The sequence below is a fragment of the Symphalangus syndactylus genome, chromosome 12 (genome assembly GCF_028878055.3).
Source record: "Symphalangus syndactylus isolate Jambi chromosome 12, NHGRI_mSymSyn1-v2.1_pri, whole genome shotgun sequence".
NCBI lineage: Eukaryota > Metazoa > Chordata > Mammalia > Primates > Hylobatidae > Symphalangus > Symphalangus syndactylus.
The window spans coordinates 71,734,010-71,753,438 of NC_072441.2; the positions used below are offsets into that span (position 1 = coordinate 71,734,010).

Below are 19,429 nucleotides of genomic sequence, written 5' to 3' on the forward strand. Positions count from 1 at the left end.
CCTGCTTGGCAAACTCCCTACTTCCTTCTGATCTTTCCTACCAGAAAGTCTGGATTCAACACTCAAGCACTGTAAGTGGGTCTCATGGTTAGCTCAGTTGGTTGGCCAAGACCTGGACTAATATCAGGTGGCCTTGGCTAAGTGAAGCTGAGATGCCAGTAATTCTTACATATAATGTATGATATAATTCCCCGACTATCTCGAGTGTTCTGAACCTTTGAGAGACAATGTGAATTTCTTACAAAGTACCCACAATCCAAACAGGAAAACACATTTCTAAAGTTAGTTTCCTGGTATAAAATAGTTTACAAAAAAGGGAATTTTTTTGGCTTTTATTTCACCTCTTCCAAGAGCAAATATGTCTCATGTTCCAGCTAATCATGGCTCCCTTTCTCATCCAACCTGTAGACTGATATAAGACTACAGGGTGTTCCAACCACATTTGCATCATCAGACCCTTCTGTCAGCTCAGATTGTTAACTCAACCTTATAGTAAGTTAGAAGAATGACAAAACCAAGCACTAAAATATGATTGTGATAACTAGCTTGGTTATAAACCATGGTTGAGAAGCAGAATCTAGTGCCACACTGCCGGGATTCAAGACTTTGCCTAATTTCCTATGTGGTGCTGAACATGTACAAAATAGGGATAATAATATACCTATCTCATAGAGTGGTTAGGAGGACTGTGACAAGTTTATTAGTATAACCCTGGCACAGAGTAATCTCTCAGTAATCTAATCATATCTGGAGATCAAAATTTTGTTTTATTTTGACCCAACCATTCAATGTATGGAAATCTGTCCTACAGAAATACTCACACAAGAATGTAAGAAGATCTGGTGTTCCCCCTGATTATTTAATTACAAAAGAATTATACTGGTACATATACACCATGGAATTCTATGCAGCCATAAAAAGGAATGAGATCATATCCTTTGCAGGGACACAGATGGAGTTGGAAGACATGATTCTCACCAAACTAACCCAGGAACAGAAGACCAAATACCACACGTTCTCACTTATAAGTGGGAGGTGAATGATGAGAACACATGGACACATGGTGGGGAACACCACACACTAAGGCCTGTCAGGTTGGAGAGGGAGAGCATCAGAAAGAATAGCTAATGGATGCTGGGCTTAATACTTAGGTGACAGGATGATCTGTGTAGCAAACCACCATGGCACACATTTACCTATGTAACAAATCTGTATATCCTGCACATGTAGCCTTGAACTTTAAAGTTGAAGAAAAAAAAAAGAATTATAAGCAACTAATGTCCATCACTAGGGGAAATAGTAAATAAGTTATAGTTTTCTTTTTATATAATGAAATACTGTGGAATAGATACGAAGGTAGGTCCTGTTAAGTACTGAGAATCGGCACAGAGTGGAGGTGAGGAGCCCAAATCTAGAGTCAGACATGTGAGTCCAGTGCCAGCCTTCTTGTGCACCAGATGTGCTTCCTTGTGCAAATCACGGAACTTCCTTAGCTGTAAAATGGGAGGAATGACAGTACTCCCCTGAAGGTTCTATATAGGCATTTGTTAAATAGATAAATGCCGACAAGGAAGACAGCCTACATACCTAACTTACTAGTGGTTATACAAGGAAATGGGAGTAATGACTTCCTTTTTGACTTTTTTGTATTGTTTAACTTTTTAAAAAACACATGTCATTTTTCTGTCACCAAATTTTAAAAATAAGCCTGGGCCAGATGCAGTGGCTCACACCTGTAATGTCAATACTTTGGGAGGCCAATGTGGGAGGATCACTTGAGCTAGGAGTTTGAAACCAGCCTGGGCAACATAGGGAGACCCTGTCTCTACCAGAAAAAAATAAAAATAAATAAATAAATAAAGGAAAATTAGCCAGGCGTGGTAGCACATGCCTGTAGTACCAGCTACTCAGGAGGCTGAGGTGGGAGGATTGCTTGAGCCTGGACATCAAGGCTGCAGTGAGCCATGATTGTGCCACCATACTCCAGCCTGGGCAACAGAGCAAGATCCTGTGCCAAAAGAAAAATCGGCCTAGTTTTTCGGCATAGGGTCTGATTGAATTAGTTGATACGTACTAAAAGAGTCTCATACTAACAGGAATGTTGGTTATTACCATTTTCATTTTAAATAATGGGAATAATGGGAAATTAAGACATAGACAATGTTAAATGATTTATTAAGTTCAGATATTAAGTAATTTGTAAAATGAAACTAAAATAGAAACAATGTAGTGTAATCTAAAGGACTTGAGTTTTGAGGATCAGACAGTGCTAGGTTCACAATCCTTCTATGCCTCCTAGCGCCTTTCGCAAATTATGTAACCTCTCTGAAACTCAGTTTTATTATTTGGACAATGAGGTTAATGGTAATAATAGCTAACATTTATTGAGTGCTTATTACATGGGAAGCATTATAGCAAGAGCTATAAATGTATTATCTCATTTGATCCTCATAAAAACTCTGAGGTACTTGTTTCACAAGGATGAAGGAACTGAGGCACAGAAGGGTTAAATGAGTGGTCCATACCTGGTAAATAGTGGAGCCACGACTTGAACCCAGGTCGATTAACTTCAGCCATATGTACTTCAGAGGGAGATTATGAGCAGATAGCAAGGCACTCAAGAAATTATATGTTTTACCCCTTTGATTCACTAGAATGTATGGCCTAAAATTTTAATTTTATGTTATAATAAACTTCTAAGGGGTGTGTGATTCTCTTACACCACTCACGCTAAAGATAACTGACTGCTTGATATACTTGTTTCATTGAGAAGTGGTGGCCCATACCAGGGCAGGTGACAAGGACAGTGGTTCTTATTCATCTGGGCAGCAGCTTCAGGGCTAATTCTAAACACAGGTGGTGAGAGAGACAGCCAACAGGAAGAGGGAAGGAATCACTGCTGACATGTGCAACTGGGAAGATTGATGGTTTCCCTCTCTCTTTTTCCCCAATGTGTTGGCCTGGGAGCAGAGACGTAGAAGCCGCTGTGCTGAGGACAGTAAAATACACAGCACAGTGTCTGCCTGGCTGCAACACTGATTAATGAGACCAAAATGACACAGAAAACAGGCAGTGCTTCAAAAGGATAATTCATAGGCATTTCTTTATTTAATCATTTCAACAAAAGCGGTTCCCATAAACTGCCCGGTTTGAACTAGAATCTAGAATTCCCCGTGGTTAGAGCAACACAGGGGTATATTTGGTGGGATGCATGGATCAAAGAGTGAGAATATAAAGAGAGTTTGTAATGAAGTAAATTCACTAACGACCGGCTGGGTACAAACTTAGGAATTCCTCTACTTTCTCTGACTGACCAAAACATTCACAAAGTTCCGGGTAAGATAGTTATTTGCCTATCTAACTTAATGTAGGGATGATATGAGAATACGTTATCACAAGGAATTGCACCCTGTTAAAGCACTCTTGCTTTTCAAGACTAGTAGACAGCGTCACCAATTCTTCATGTTTTGCCATAGCTGCATAATGTATACATTTAAAATAACATTATCTTTATTAAGGAAATTAATCTAAAAATTAACATCAAATATTATTTTTAGTACTTACTTCCCACGAGCAGCTCTTCCAACTTAATACTATATCCCAAACTAAATCTATTGACTCATGACCTTCAGGTCAACTCTCCCCCATTCTGCACTGTATTCTTAATTCTGGCTAATGATACAACCATCTACCTAGCCTCCTAACCTTAAGATTCATCCCAACTCCTTCCTTTCCCTTACCAGATTCTGTTGGTTCAAATTCTGCCTCCTCCAATTACTAGCTATGTGATCTTTGGCAAGTATTTGTGCCTCAGTTTCATCACCTGAAATAAAAATTTTAATAGTACTGATTTATAGGAGAATTGCAAGAATTAAATTAATGCATAAAAAGTATTTAGATTGGTACCTGACACATAGAAAATGCTTAATAAATATTAGCTATCTTCATCATCTAATCAATTACTAAATCATCAGGGATGTTTCTCAATACAATTTCATTTCTCCATCCCCATCAATGTAGTCTAAACCACAATCATCTCACCTGTGCTGATTCAATAGCTTTTTTCTGAGTTTTTTAATCTTCTACACTATTACCTGAACTATCATTTGAAAGTAATGAATCTCCACTGATTCTTCCTTTTTCACAGTCAAATCCAAACCCTTAATTTAGTGTATAAAATCCTTCATAATCTGACTTCAAATATATGTAGATTACTTAGACATAGTAAGGGCAATTATCCGCATGAATCAGCATTAATTAAGCAAGTGAGAAGTCTTATGAGAAATTTAGGGTTCAAGTTTTACATTTAACATTTTATAACATGCTATTTTTCATTGATTATCCTAACACTAGAGTAAGTATCATATTCACCGAAAAACCACTAAGTAATCTTTAGGATCTATAATTTAAAGCCTAAAACATAAAAAAAATTACATGCCATTTTTCTAGTGTACTTCCATTGCTTGGTGTAGTAGGTTGAATTATGTCCTTCCAAAATTCATGTCTACCTAGAACTTCAGAATGTAACCTTATTTGGAAATAGGATCTTTGCAAATATAATCAGTTAAGATGAGGTCATACTAGATTATAGTGGGCTCTAAATACAATGACTTGTGTCCTTAAAAGAAGAGAAGACACACAGACACATAGAGGGAAAAGGGCCATATGACAATGGAGGCAGAGACTGGACTGATACAGCTACAATTCAAGAAAATCCCAAGGATTGCCAAGAGCCACTAGCAGCTAGGAAGAGACAAGGAAGGGTTCTTCCTTAGAGTCTTAAGAAGCATGCCCTGCCAACACCTCAGTCAGTGTCAGACTGCTAGCCTCCAGAACTGTGAAAGAATACATTTCTGTTCTTTTAGGCCACCCAGTTTGTGGTACTTTGTTATGGCAGCCTTAGAAAACTATTAATAGCACACTTGACTAATGTCTTAAACTGATAAGGTAAGTAAGGTCAGTTCAGGATCTGTAATCTGGTTACTATTTCTGTCAGAAATTCATATCCAGGACACTGGCCTTCTCTTCCAAGACTGTGCAAGCCCTGGGGCAATGCAGAGTAGACTAAAAGTATTCTGCAAGGGTTGTGGTGACTGACCAAACCACAACTGTATGTAGGTAGTAGTGCTGAGAGGCAGGAAGCATTATTACATAGACTATGTCAAATAAACAGCCATCAACTAAGGGGCTGTAATCATAGATGAAGTTGCTGTTACTTTGTTCTGGGATCAAAGTTCTAGGATCACATTTGCATTGATTCCGTAAAATTACTGCACATAGTTGACTTTGCTCCATTTATTTCTTCCATTTAAACAGTAGCTCTGAAATTTTCATTATGCTGCAATCTCTCAGAAAAATGTAAATTTAAACTTAGCAAATACTTATTTCCTTTGTTAAAAAAATTGATTGTATAGCATTTTCCAGATGAAGCAGTATGGCATGTGCTATTTCAATTTCCATGATCGATTATTGCTCTCCAAAAGGACTATTTTTTCCCCCTTTGAAACCTTGAGATTGTTTTTTGGCATAATTACCCCAGCCCAAACGGTTTTGAGATATGCGTTTTTTTTTTAAATAAGCAGTAAACTATTTCTTTTACTTTAAAAAAACAAGTAAACATGTCTTTAAATTTTCCTTGAAGCTCTTTATAAAAACTTCTAAAAAATAAATGTTATTGTATATATTTAAGATATACAACATGATGTTATGGGATATATACAGATACCAAAAAGGTTACTATAGTGAAGTACATTAATATATCCATCATCCCACATAGTTATCGATTTCTTTTGTTTTTGTGTCAAAAGCAGCTAAATTCTTATTTAATATCAATCCCAAATACAGTACAATTTTATTACCTATAGTCCTCATGTTGTATTTAGATCTCTAGACTTGTTCATCCTACGTATCTGCTACTTTACATCCTCTGACCTACATCTCTCCATTTCCTCCTTTACAAAGAATTCTTGTATGTAATAAATAACCTTAGGAGAAAAAAAGAGAGAAAAATTCAAATCTGCAAACCAGTGTCAGCCAATCATTAATTCACCATCCCTCTTTATGTTTAAAAGATTATCTCAATAATCTCTGGAAGCTCTGAATGACAACCTATAAGGTTAGGGAACAAATAGTCCTATATAGATTAATTTTCTTTTGGAGGTTTTTTTTATGATCAATTCCAAATATACAGTATAGGGAAGGTGAAATGAGTAAGAAAAAAATTATATTTAATACCCTGTTAACACTAAGCTATATTATTCAAAATGTGTTTCAAAATACTTAACCAGATCACCAAATCTGTCACTACCTTAGTTTAAATATTCACTAAGAAAATAGTCAAGCAACAGAATCCATTGTGAGACACCATCTAGAGAGAAAGCTACACTGCTATATATAATTTATTAACTTAGTAGTTTAGTCTCTCAATATTTAGCAAGTTTGTTTAAAAATTACCATTCCCATTGGTTTATAGTGACATTAATATAAATCCATAATTTCAAAGTCAACATTCCTTTCACTGTGAACAAAAGACTTCTTTTTTTTTTTTGAGATGGAGTCTCACTCTGTCACCCAGGCTGGAGTGCAGTGGAGATCTCGGCTCACTGCAACCTCTGCACTGCCATCCCGCCCTGGGTTCAAGGGATTCTCCTGCCTTAGCCTCCCAAGTAGCTGGGATTACAGGCACCTGCCACCGCGCCCGGCTAATTTTTGTATTTTTAGTAGAAAAAAGGTTTCACCATCTTGGCCAGGCTGGTCTGGAACTCCTGACCTCGTGATCCACCTGCCTTGGCCTCCCAAAGTGCTGGGATTACAGGAGCAAGCCACTGCACCCGGCCAGTAGTCCAATATATTTCTGACATACCACATAGCTTCCTGCATGTCATATCTTTGAGCCTCTTATACAAGTTGTAAAGAAACTGGCAATCTATATAGAGATGCATAGAGGATGTTATCAAGGAAGTGTCAGTATTGGGGGCACTGAAGAGTTTTTAGTTTCTCAAACTCACTGGTAAACCTTAGAATTTGACACAATCAAGTACTTAGTTCTTCCTCTAAAATTTCACCATCACATTGAATCTTCCACTCATGTTTAGTGACACCATCATGGTTCTAATTTACACTTGCTCTGTGTGTGTCTATGTGTCTATATGTTTATAAAATAATTACACTCCTAGTCAGTTGTCTTATTGTGCCTAATAAAGTTCAAGGACATTTCTTTAATTAAGAGAACCTTTCCTTTTCTGATTGCTTACATAAATTGATGACAATTTTAAAATTGTTATTAAGTTAGCTTATAATGTATTGTTTAATACACTGAGGAAACACTTATTTCACTTGTAAAGTAATGCAGCAACAAAGTTTTGTTTCTCTAATGTCAATTATATCATTTGGAATATGAGCATTCTTGTAGTAATCAATTATAAATGTAAAGGTCAAAATAATGTTCTCCTTTATATTTTATTTTGCTTTTCTAACAACTCTAACAAGTTGACTTTATTCACCAGCGAAATATTTACCATGTCCCTTTTGCAGTAAACAATACACTTTCAATTCTGATTTTATTTTTATATATTTTATATCTTTATGTGGGTACATTCTACTTTTGCAAATATGCTCTGTCAATAAATTATAATTTTTCAATAGCTCCACCATAAAATCAACACTCACACTCAAATTGTCATAATTTTAAATGCAATTTACTTACGAGTTTTTGAGACTCCTCCTTCCCCAACTGTAAATTTTCAAATGTTGTACATAATTCTTCTCTATACTACATTTTAGTAGATAAAATAATTAGCATAAATAGAATATGGCTTCTTATACTATATACATATATATTGAAATATTAAATTGTACCCCATAAATATGTACAATTACAATGTTTCCATTTAAAAAATCAAATAGTGCTCTTATTTTTGACAATTTCAAACACGTGGTTTGAAAATGTATCTTGAAAGTGCATTACTTTTCATCTACTTAGATGACAAATTACTGTACCATGAAAAGTTATTAATGATAAAATACCTGGTACCACAAGTGATACCATTGCTTGCCTCAACTGGTAAACTCCTGGACACTTTTGGGAAAAATAACACAGACTTTTGTTTTGTTGTTACTATCAAATAATTATAGTTACTCTGAAGGTAACTGTAAATACTCATGTCTGGACCATCAAACAGTAAAGGACAGTGAGAAATGTATGTACCAAGTGGAACAGAGCTGTTTTGTGTGGACAGGTGGAACCCCAGCTGGGTAAAAACAATGTTATTGAAATGTCACCAGTCGAGTTATACTGAAGTGGTTTTCTTTGTTTATTTTCTATCTGGGAATTGAACAATGAGAACTCATGGACACAGGAAGGGGAACATCACACTCCGGGGACTGTTGTGGGGTGGGGGGAGGGGGGAGGGACAGCATTAGGAGATATACCTAATGCTAAATGACGAGTTAATGGGTGCAGCAAAACAACATGGCACATGGATACATATGTAACAAACCTGCACATTGTGCACATGTACTCTAAAACCTAAAGTATAACAAAAAAAAAAGCAAAAAAAAAAAAAAAAGAAATGTGTGATTTTTAAAAATACTGTAGCAGAAAAAATAGCCCAATTACTGATCAGATGTTTTATATAACAAAGTATTTTTCAAGTTCTCTCATATTTCTGACAATTTTAACTTTTTTGCTGACCTCCCACCCCACCGGCACTACTGGGTTAATAAGAATCAAGTCTACTTTTTCAGCCTTTTTCTTCTACCATTCCACTCCATGAATTGTATACTTCTTTTACTTCCATACTCTTGCTAACTTCCAAGACTTTGCACTTGGCAATTCTCTCTACCTGGCATCCCTTTCTTGACCTAACAAATTTCAATATATCTTTTAAAACCCAGTGCAGCTGTTACCACATTTGTGGAGCACTCTCCAAATCCCCAGGACAAGATGAGTCACTTGCTCCTGTAAGCAACTACAATGCTTTGTCCTCCCTCTATTATAGCACATAGTTGTACTGTAACTTACTTTTCCTACATGTCCACTACCCTCAACAGCCAGTGAAATCCTCGAGGTAAAGAACCATGCTGTTAATCCTAACACCAACAGAGCGGGGATTCAATATATGCATATGAATGAAGTAGAAATGAATACTACACGAGGCTTACAGAATGCAGGAGCTGAAGTCTCATCTTAAATCCCATGACACTCAGAGTCCCCATGATGGATGAAGATAGAGGCAGGCCGTTTACCAAGATGAGTAGAGAAAATTTTCAAATTATCCCTTCCCAGACTGCCTATCCCAGCTGGCCATCTTTCAGGTAACAATACCTACAACTATCAGAACAGTAATCTCAGCATTTTGGGAGGCCGAGGTGGGCATATCACGAGGTCAGGAGTTCGAGACCAGCCTGGCCAATATGGTGAAACCCCGTCTCTACTAAAAATACAAAAATTAGCCGAGCATGGTGGCACACGCCTGTAGTCCCAGCTACTCGGGAGGCTGAGGCAGAAGAATCGCTTGAACCCAGGAGGTGGAGGTTGCAGTGAGCCAAGATCGTGCCACAGCACTCCAACCAAGGCAGCAGAGTGAGACACTGTATCAAAACAAAACAAAACAAAATAAAAAAACTCCTAATACATTAAATTTAATAAAATACTCTTAGAATAATAAGTGCTTAAAAGCTACCTCATAAACTCTTTATAAAGTTCCTCAACTCTCCTTAGAGTGCAAGTAATCTCACTTTAACGTTCAGAGTAGATGTTATGTGATAATTTCCTGATATTTATTTTATTTTATTATTATTTTTCTTTTGAGACAGAGTTTAGCTCTTGTTGCCCAGGCTGGAGTACAATGGCACGATCTCGGCTCACTGCAACCTCTGCCCCGGGTTCAAGCGATTCTCCTGCCTCAGCCTCCCGAGTCGCTAGCATTACAGGTGCCCGCCATCACGCCCAGCTAATTTTTGTTATTTTTAGTAGAGACGAGGTTTTGCCATGTTGGCCAGACTGGTCTCGAACTCCTGACCTCAGGTGATCCACCTGTCTTGGCCTTCCAAAATGCTGGGATTACAGGCATGAGCCACCGTGCCCGGCCTTTATTATTATTTTTTAAGACAGAGTCTCGCTCTGTCACCCAGGCTGGAGTGCAATGGCACGATCTCAGCTCACTGCAACCTCCACCTCCTGGATTCAAGTGATTCTCCTGCCTCAGCCTTCCGAGTAGTTGGGATTACAGGCAAATGCCACCATGCCCGGCTAATTTTTGTATTTTTAGTAGAAATGTGGTTTCACCATGTTTGCCAGGCTGGTCTTGAGGTCCTGACCTCAGGTGATCCACCCACCTCAGCCTCCCAAAGTGCTGGGATTACAGGCGTGAGCCACCATGCCTGGCCCTGATATTTATTTTAACAATGTTCTGTGAAAGAGGCATTCACAAGTATATAGGGAAATTCAATATAAATTCAGTTTGATTTTTGACTAGTTTTGCCCTTAGCTAGAGTATACATTGAACCTATAACACAGTGTCATTTTCTCTTTTCCAGAAGACAGCACTGCACATACCCCACGAGACACCCAAGAGCACTCCTAATTCAGCAAGGGCAGAAACACAGCACAAGACTGCAGGATCAGGATGTTTTGAGTTGAGTTAATGGATGGGATTTATGGGAAAACTGCGTGGAAATGTGTTTAGGTTTTTTAATCTCAATCTTTAAAAAGAATGAATTAAGAGTCTCAAAATCAATATCAGATGTTGTATGATGACTTCAATACAACAAAACACATCTTAAAACAAAATATTTTGAAATCTAGTTCCTTTCCTGCTCACCTGCTGCTGCAATGGTTCAAGGGGTCAGGGTTTCCTACCACTGCGAAGATTCCTAAGAACCAAAAGCAATATGGAGGAAAATGCTTTGGTCTTACTAATGTCTTCAGCAGTAAGGAAGAAACAGCAAACTCCTAATGTCATCTAGTTAGTAGAGGATAAATGTGTGTTTTAGTATCGGAATTATTTCAACTTTCATTAGGAAATAAATTTGGAATAGGCACAAACTTATATTGGAGAAGGGACATCCTCTTCAATAAATAATGCTGGGAAAATTGGAGAGCCACATATTGAAGAATGAAACTGAACCCTTATCTCTTACCATATATAGAAATCAACTCAAAATAGATTAAAAACGTAAACATAAGACCTTAAACTATAAAAATACTAGCAGAAAACCCAGGAAAAGCCCTCCTGGACACTGGTCTAGGCAAAGAATTTATGACTAAGTCCTCAAATGCACAGGCAACAAACCTAAAAATAGACAAATAGGACCTAATTAAACTTCAAAGCTTAATTTTGGTTTAAGAAATAATCAGAGTGAATAGACACCTGTTGAATGGGAGAAGATAGTTGCAAACTACTCATCTGACAGGGGACTAATACCCAGAATATACAAGGAACTCAGCTCAACAGCAAAACAAACAAACAAATGAAAAGCAATCCCATTAAAAAGTAGGGAAAGGAAATCAATAGATATTCATCAAAAGAAGACATGAAAATGGCAAATAGGTATTTGAAAAAATCTTCAATATTACTAATCATCAGAGAAATACAAATCAAAACCACAACGAGATATCATCTTACCCAAATCAGAAAAGGTAGAAAATAATGGATGTTGGTGAGGATGTGGAGAAAAGAGAATTCTTATACCCTGCTGGTGGGAATGGAAACTAGTACAGCTTCTATGGAAAACTGTATGGAGATTTCTTAAAAAACTAAAAATAGAATTACCATTTGATCCAGCAATCCCACTAGTGGGTATCTACCCAAAGAAAAAGAAACCAATATATCAAAGGGATATCAGCACTCACATGTTTATTGCAGCACTATTCACAATAGCAAAGCTATGGAATCAATCTAAGTGTTCATCAACAGATGAATGGATAAAGAAAATGTGTACATATATACAATGGAATGCTACTCAGACATTAAAAAATAAAATAAAATCCTTTCATTTACAGCAATGTGGATAGAACTGGGAGAGGGGGGGTTGTTTGTTTTGAGACAGGGTCTCACTCTATCACCCAGGCTGGAGTGCAGTGGCCTGATCTCGGCTCACTGTAGCTTCGACCTCCCAAGCTCAAGTGATTCTCCCACCTCAGCCTCCTGAATAGCCACACTCGGTTAATTTTTGTATTTGTTGTAGAGATGGGATTTCACCATGTTGCCCAGGTTGGTCTCGAACTCCTGGGCTCAAGTGATCCTCCCACCTTGGCCTTCTAAAGTGCTGGGACTATAGGCTTGAGCCACCCTCCCTGGCAAGTGAAATAAGCCAGGCACCAAAGGACAAACATCCCATCTTCTCACTCATATGTAGGAGCTAAAATATTTATCATATGGAAGTAAAGAGTGGAAAGATAGATAACAGAGACTGGGAGGGATGAGTGTGAGTGAGAGGGGAGGATGAAGAGAAGTGGGTTGAAGGGTACAAACATACAGTTCGATAAAAGGAATAAATTCAATGTTTGGCAGCAGAGTAGGGTGACTATAGTTAACAAAAATGTATTGTACTTGGATGATGGACACCCTAACTACCCTTACGTGATCACTACGTATTATATACATATAACAAAATTTCACATTATGTATTATATACATGTAACAAAACTTCACACGTATGCCACAAATTTGTACAAATAAAAATAAAAATAAAATAAAAACAATTTAAGAGTCATGCTACTTTTTATGAAGATAGTCAAAATGTTTCCCAGTTAACAAGTCACATTTTACTAACATTTTTCTCTGCATAATACAGGTGCTTAATATATACTTATTAAATAAATGAGTAAATGAGATAATTTCATAATTACTTTCCTCTTTATTCTCATAGAAAAATAAAAGGCTATAAGCCTATTTATGTTTTTAAGCAGCGTCTGTTCCTGTCCTCTTTTTCATCAAAATCTTTTACTGAAGTAAACCCACATGTCCTCAAATCTGCAATCCTGGTGTTCACTTATCACATCTAACACAGGATTCCTGAACACAAGCTCCCAAGCCTCTCTAACAAACATGCTAGTCATTTCTTCAGTTTTAAATAGGGAGATCTGAACTATCTCAAAGTTACTGGAACATTCTGATGAGGACGCAAGAGCAGGAAAGAGCAGGCTCCTTAAGGGCCACTGAAACCACAAATATTCCAGAGCTACAAGCCGCAGAACAATGTGTGCTAGATCTAACAACTCCTCCTTTTCATCCAGCACTGCCAAAATAAAATATTACCATTACCCTTTATCCTAAAAAAGCCAACACACACAATTTTGGGCTTATAAAAAAGATAACCATCTATTTTATTAAGTCCTGTTTACAAACTGCAGACCACTATGGACTTAGTTTAATGATTACATTTAACTTCACCCAGGCCCTTGTTGGAAGCAGTGGTGGCAGTGGCGGGGTGGGCAATAATTTGATTCAGTTAAAATAAAAATACCAGATCCTCATTCATTCACCCATCCATTTACATTTATTGAGCACTAGCCATGTACCAAACACTGTGTTGAGGAGTGGGAACACAACAGTCATGAAATAGTAATTCCCTTGAGAAGTCTATAGTTCACTTGTGATTGTGCCAAGCACACCCAATTCATTGGTCTATTTTACTTAGAACTAATTTTAAATCTCCAGTCTGCTTAAGCTCCCAAGAGCTTCTCTCTATTTAACCAGTAACCTCAGTTCTTACTTTACTGAATTCAGTACATTGTACCAACTTTTCTACTTCGTACTTCTAAATATTTCCATATAGATAACCATCCTCTGTCTTTGACTTCACAGAAAGGGGTCCCTCTAAGATTAACCCTTTCCCACAGTGCTACAAATTCTATCTTTTCTGTGTTCTTCAGAATATTTCTCCATCAGGTTTTCTGTTTTTTCCATCTTTAATCTTTCTTTATCAGATCCTTCAGGTCTTTCTTACTCTATGGAAATATAAAGAGGTTTACCTCCATCTTGGGTCATTTCTCCCTTTCCTACTCTTCCCAAATATTCCTCTAAGAACTTTATACCTGCCACCACCACTTTAACTCCCCATAAGCTACCCCCTACCTTAATCTCTCCGCAATCTGCTTTCTTACCCACAGAATTACTAAAGCTCTTCTAAAATAAAAAAAAAAATGATTCCTAATCCTTTAATCCAATAGGCTGTTTTTGTCTTGCTGCTCTTCAATGATCTCTTTGAATCTATCAACTGACACTGTTTATTATCATCCTATAAAACACTCCCCTCTCATTTTCATGAAGCTACACTGCGTTGTTTGTATTTTACACTCTGATTTCTCTAATTTTGTCTTTGTTGGTTCCTCATTTTTTATTCTCAATAAATGGGGATCTAAAGCAGCTGTTTTCTACTTTTTTTTTTCTGCTACAACAGGTAATATTCACAGAAAAGAGAACAAGAGAGCTTACTTTCTTTATCTGATCTTGTTTACTACTTGTGTCAAAGAATTGCTCCTCGAATTGACTAACTTCAAGGACCATGACTGGTCCATGTTTGTTTGCTTGTTTGTTGGTTGGTTGGTTGTTTTGGGTTTTGTGGTTTTTTGTTTCTTTTTCACCAGAGGAGTCTTGCCCTTTCTGTTATCCCTATAAGCCTATGCTAGGGCCAGGTCTGGATTCTTTGACTTGCTCTTCCCTCATGCAGGAGCTCAAGTTGGTCTCTGGTACCCATTACCTCAGATAGGTGGTAATTCACATCCCAACATTTGGGTTTGGGTCAAGAGCTTTGGGCCTAATCAAGTTTACAAGAGCTAGACATAGGAATATCAGGCCCATACCTAGTAGTTAATAATATACTATTTTAATTATCATATGCCGCTGACCCAATATCTCCTTTAGAAGCTCTGGAAAAGGAATACTGTGGTTTAAAGGAGAATTAGTACTTTAACTTTTTTGTACTGAAACTTCAGGCCATAATGTCATCTTTTTACTCCTCTTCACCGTACTAGCTTTTAAAAAATTGTCAAATAATTCTGGTAACAAGTCAAATAATATAGAACTATATAAAGTAAAAGGTAAAAAATTTGTTCTTCTTTCCTTCATATTACCCCTAAATAAAGCCATCAACATTAAGACTCAAGTGTATATATCTATACCTTTATTTAAAAATATCAAACAATTTACATATGTTAGCGCAAATTTTAAACAAAATTGGGATCTATGTTACTCTGCACTTTATTTCTACTTTCTTTTTTAATTAAAAGAAAAATATATTTCTTTTAATTAAAAGGAAAAATATATTTTTTCTTTTAATTAAAAATGTATTATTTTTAATTAAAAATATATTTTTAAAATAAAACAATATATATTTTTAAATAGAGATAGAATCTCACTATATTGCTCAGGCTGGTCTCAAGCTCCTGAGCTTGAGTTCAAGTGATCCTCCCACCTCGTCCGCCCAAAGTGTTGGGATTACAGGCATGAGCCACTGAGCCAGGCCTTTATTTCCACTTTCCATATTTCCATATATTTCCATATATTACTCTGCTTTTATTTCCATCTTACAATATACCATAGACATCCTTCCAGGTCAATATACATAGATGTAACAAATTCTTTTTAAACTATCTAATACCCATAATATTAGGATCCTTTCCCCCCATACCTATAATCTTAACAATAACCTTTGACTGGTGTCCTTGCCTCCATTTTCTTCCTTTTGAGAATCATATAACAGAAGAATATTAAAAATATAAAATATAAAAATATAAATATAAAAAAGTCAAACAGCAACACATTTCTGATGAAAAAACTGATGCCTCAAGAAATTAACCAAATTGCCCAAGAACACTAAATTAGTGGGAGAGTCATTCATTCAACAAATATTTGTTCAGCATCTAATATGTGGCCCTGGTATTGTGGAGCTCAAATTCCATAAAGAGACATGTAAAAAATAAGAAAGGAAATAACAATGATAAATACAGAATGTGATTAGTGCCATGAAAAAAAAAAAACACGGTGAAATAACGGAGTAATGGAGAATTCCCTACTTTAGATAGGACGCACATGAAAAGTACCTTGGAACACATGACATCTGAACTTTTACCTAAATAATATGGGAGATAACAAATTGTAAGAAGAGGCCAAAAAAAAAAAAAAAGCCATCAAGAACAAAAAAGGAAATCAGTGTTCCTGGTGTGCAGTGATCACGGGAAGAAGAGCAGCAGGAGATGAGGTTGGAAAAGCAGTGAGGGAGCAGATCATACAAGGCCTTGTATGCTATGACAAGGAGCTTGGACTGACAAATGATTCAAGGATTTTTAAGAAAGGAGTGCTTCAATCAGATTTATATTTTACAAAGATTACTCTGGCCTCTAGATCAAGAAATGATAGAAGGAAGTCAAGAATCCAAGCAGGAAAATCATTGCAGGAGCAGAGGTAAGCAGCAGCAGTGGATTTGATTAGGGTATTTTTGGCAAGCAAATGGAGAGATGTGGACAGACTTCACAAATACTTGGAAGGGAATTTCAATAAGACTTGCTGATGAAATGGGTGTGGGGCTGAGGAAAAGGGTGGTACCAAGGATGAATACTAAGGATTAATTGGTAAAAGTGGTACCTAGGACCATTTTCTGTGATGGGACTAAATGGAAATTTATCATCAAATATTCTATTTTGGACAAGTTTAAGATGCTTAGTATTAGTCTTCTATATACAAATGTTAATCAGGTAAATGGAGACAAATTTAATGCATAGGGGAGAGTTGGAACAGTAACTTTAAAAATCATCAGCATATTCATGGCATTTAAAAGATGAAACCAAATGAGCTCACTGAGGGAAACTGTGTGGTAGAGAACTCAGGAGGTAGCTTAGGAGCTGCCAACTCATACAGGTTGGTGGAGTGGGGAGCCAAGATAAGGGACCGACAAAGTGCAGCCAGGGAGGTAGGAGTAAAACAGGAGCATGTGGTGTCCTAGAAACCAAGGCATTAAAAAAGGGCATTAGGCCAGGCGTGATTGGCTCACACCTGTAATCCCAGCACTTTGGGAGGCCTAGGTGAGCGGATCACTTGAGGCCAGGAGTTCGAGACCAGTCTGGTCAACATGGCAAAACCCTGTCTCTACTAAAAATACAAAAATTAGCCGGTGTGGTAATGCGTGCTTGTAATCCCAGCTACTCGGAAGGCTGAGGCAGAGAATCACTTGAACGTGGGAGGTGGAGGTTGCAGTGAGCCGAGATGGAGCCACTGCACTCCAGCCTGGGCAACAGAGTGAGACTCCATCTCAAAAAAAAAAACAACAAAAAAAAACAAGCGTATTAGGAGGGAGGGTGGAGTCAACTGTGTCAAATGCTAATGACTGATCAAAGAATATGAGTATAAATATTGACCACTGGATTTGGCACTGTGAAAGTTACCAAAGATTTTAATAAGAAAGATAGGAAATAGGTAGAAGGAAGAGAATGGAATAAAAACCAACTTGGAATAGGCTGTTTTAGAAGGTCAGAAGTAGAGAAAGTATTAACAGGTTTTTTAAAATTAATAAATTTATTTTTTAGAGACGTTTTAGGTTCACGGCAAAATTGAGCAGAAAATAGAGTTCCCATATATCCTCTATCCCCACATATATATCACCTTCCCCACTACTGGCATCCCACACTATAGTGGTACATTTGTTAACAATGAACCTACACTGACACATCATAGTCACCCAAACTCCATAGTTTACACTAGGGTCTTCCCTTGGGAGTTGTATATTCTATGGATTGGGACAAATGTATAATAACATGTATCCCCCATTGTAGTATCATGTAGGAGAGTTTCACTGCCCTAAGAATCCTCTGTGCTGTGGCTATTCATCTCTCCCTTTTCCAAAGCCTGGGTACCCACTAGGCTTTTTACTGTCCCCATAGTTTTGCCTTTTCTAGAATGTCATATAGTTGAAATCATAAAATATGTAGCATTTTCTGATTGGCTTCTTTTACTTAGTAATATGCATTTAAATTTCCTCCGTATCTTTTCATAGCTTGATAGTTTATTTCTCTTAAGTGCTGAAGAATGTTCCATTGTCTGGATGTACCACAGTTTATTTATCCATTCACCTACTAAAAGACATCTTGGATACTTCCAACTTTTAGCAATTATAAATAAAGCTGCCACAAATATCCACATGCAGGTTTTTTGGAACACAGTTTTCAATTGACTTGGGTGAACACCAAGGAGCATGAGTGCCAGATTGTATGGTAAGAGTATATTTAGTTTTGTAAGAACTGCCAGATTGTCTTCCAAAGTGTCTGTACTATTTTGCATTCCTACCATCAGTGAATGAGAGTTCTTGTCACTTCACATTCTTGCCAGCATTTGGAGGTATTAGTGCTTTGAATTTTGGCCATTCTATTAGGTGTGTAGTCACATCTCATTGTTGTTTTGATTTGCAGTTCCCTAATGATAAGTGATGTTGAACATCTTTTGATATGCTTACTTGCCATCTGTATATCTTTGTTTAAGTGTCTGTTCAGGTCTTTTGCCCGTTTTTCAATTGGGTTGTTCATTTTCTTATTATTGAGTTATAAGAGTTCTTTGTATATTTTTGGGTAACAGTCCTTTATCAGATTTGTCTTTTGCAAATATTTTCTCCTAGTCTGTGGCTTGACTTCTCATTTTCTTGACGTGTTTTGCAGAGCAGCAGTTTATAATTATAATGAAGTGCAGCTTAGCAATTATTTCATTTATGGATGTCACTGCTATACCCAAGTCATGTAAACTTTATCCTCTGCTGTCTCCTACATGGTTTATAGTTTTGCATTTTACATTTAGTGTTAGGATCCATTTTGATTTAAGTGAAGGGTGTAATGTCTGTGTCTAGATTCGTGTCTTTCAAGCAGGTGTCTAATCACGCCAGCATCATTTGATGAAGACCCTTTCTTCCATTGTATTGCCTTTGCTTTGACTGTACATATATATATACAGTCAACTGATATAGTCTCCTTCTACCTATTTCCTATATAATGCCTTTCTCTCTCTCTCTAGATGAATGCACTGTTATAATTGGAGAAATAGAAAGAGAAAGAGAGAGAGAGAGATTAGTTAGGATTTCCAGCACAATGTTGAAAAGGGGTGGTGACATCCTTGTCTTGTTTCTAACCTTAGCAGAAAGCTTCAAGTTTCTCTGCATTAAGTATGATGTTAGTTGCAGGTCTTTCACAGGCATTCTTTATCAAGTTGAGGAAGTTCCCTTCCATTCCTGGTTTACTGAGAGTTTTTATCATGAATGAGTGTTGTGTTTTGTTAAATGCTTTTTTTCATCTATTGACATGATCTTGTGATTTTTCTTTTTTAGTTTGTTGATGTGATGGATTGCATTCATTGGTTTTCAAATATTAAACCAGCCTGGCATACCTGATATAAATCCCACTTGATTATGGTGTATAGTTCTTTTTATGCATTGTTGGATTCACTTT

At 37.0% G+C, this 19,429-nt stretch overlaps 1 protein-coding gene across 6 annotated transcripts in view; it reads right to left on the bottom strand.

Annotated features, from left to right (window-relative positions):
* Window positions 1–19,429, bottom strand: part of WARS2 (tryptophanyl tRNA synthetase 2, mitochondrial) — a 116,222-nt gene that overhangs the window by 63,340 nt on the left and 33,453 nt on the right. Inside the window, exon 1 of one of the 6 annotated variants that reach the window (XM_063624719.1) lies at window positions 3,741–3,761. The exons of the other annotated variants lie outside the window; for them this stretch is intronic. The gene's annotated coding sequence lies outside the window, so the exon portion shown is untranslated. Of the gene's footprint in view, window positions 1–3,740; window positions 3,762–19,429 lie in introns of those variants that run through there. 6 annotated transcript variants of the gene reach the window in all.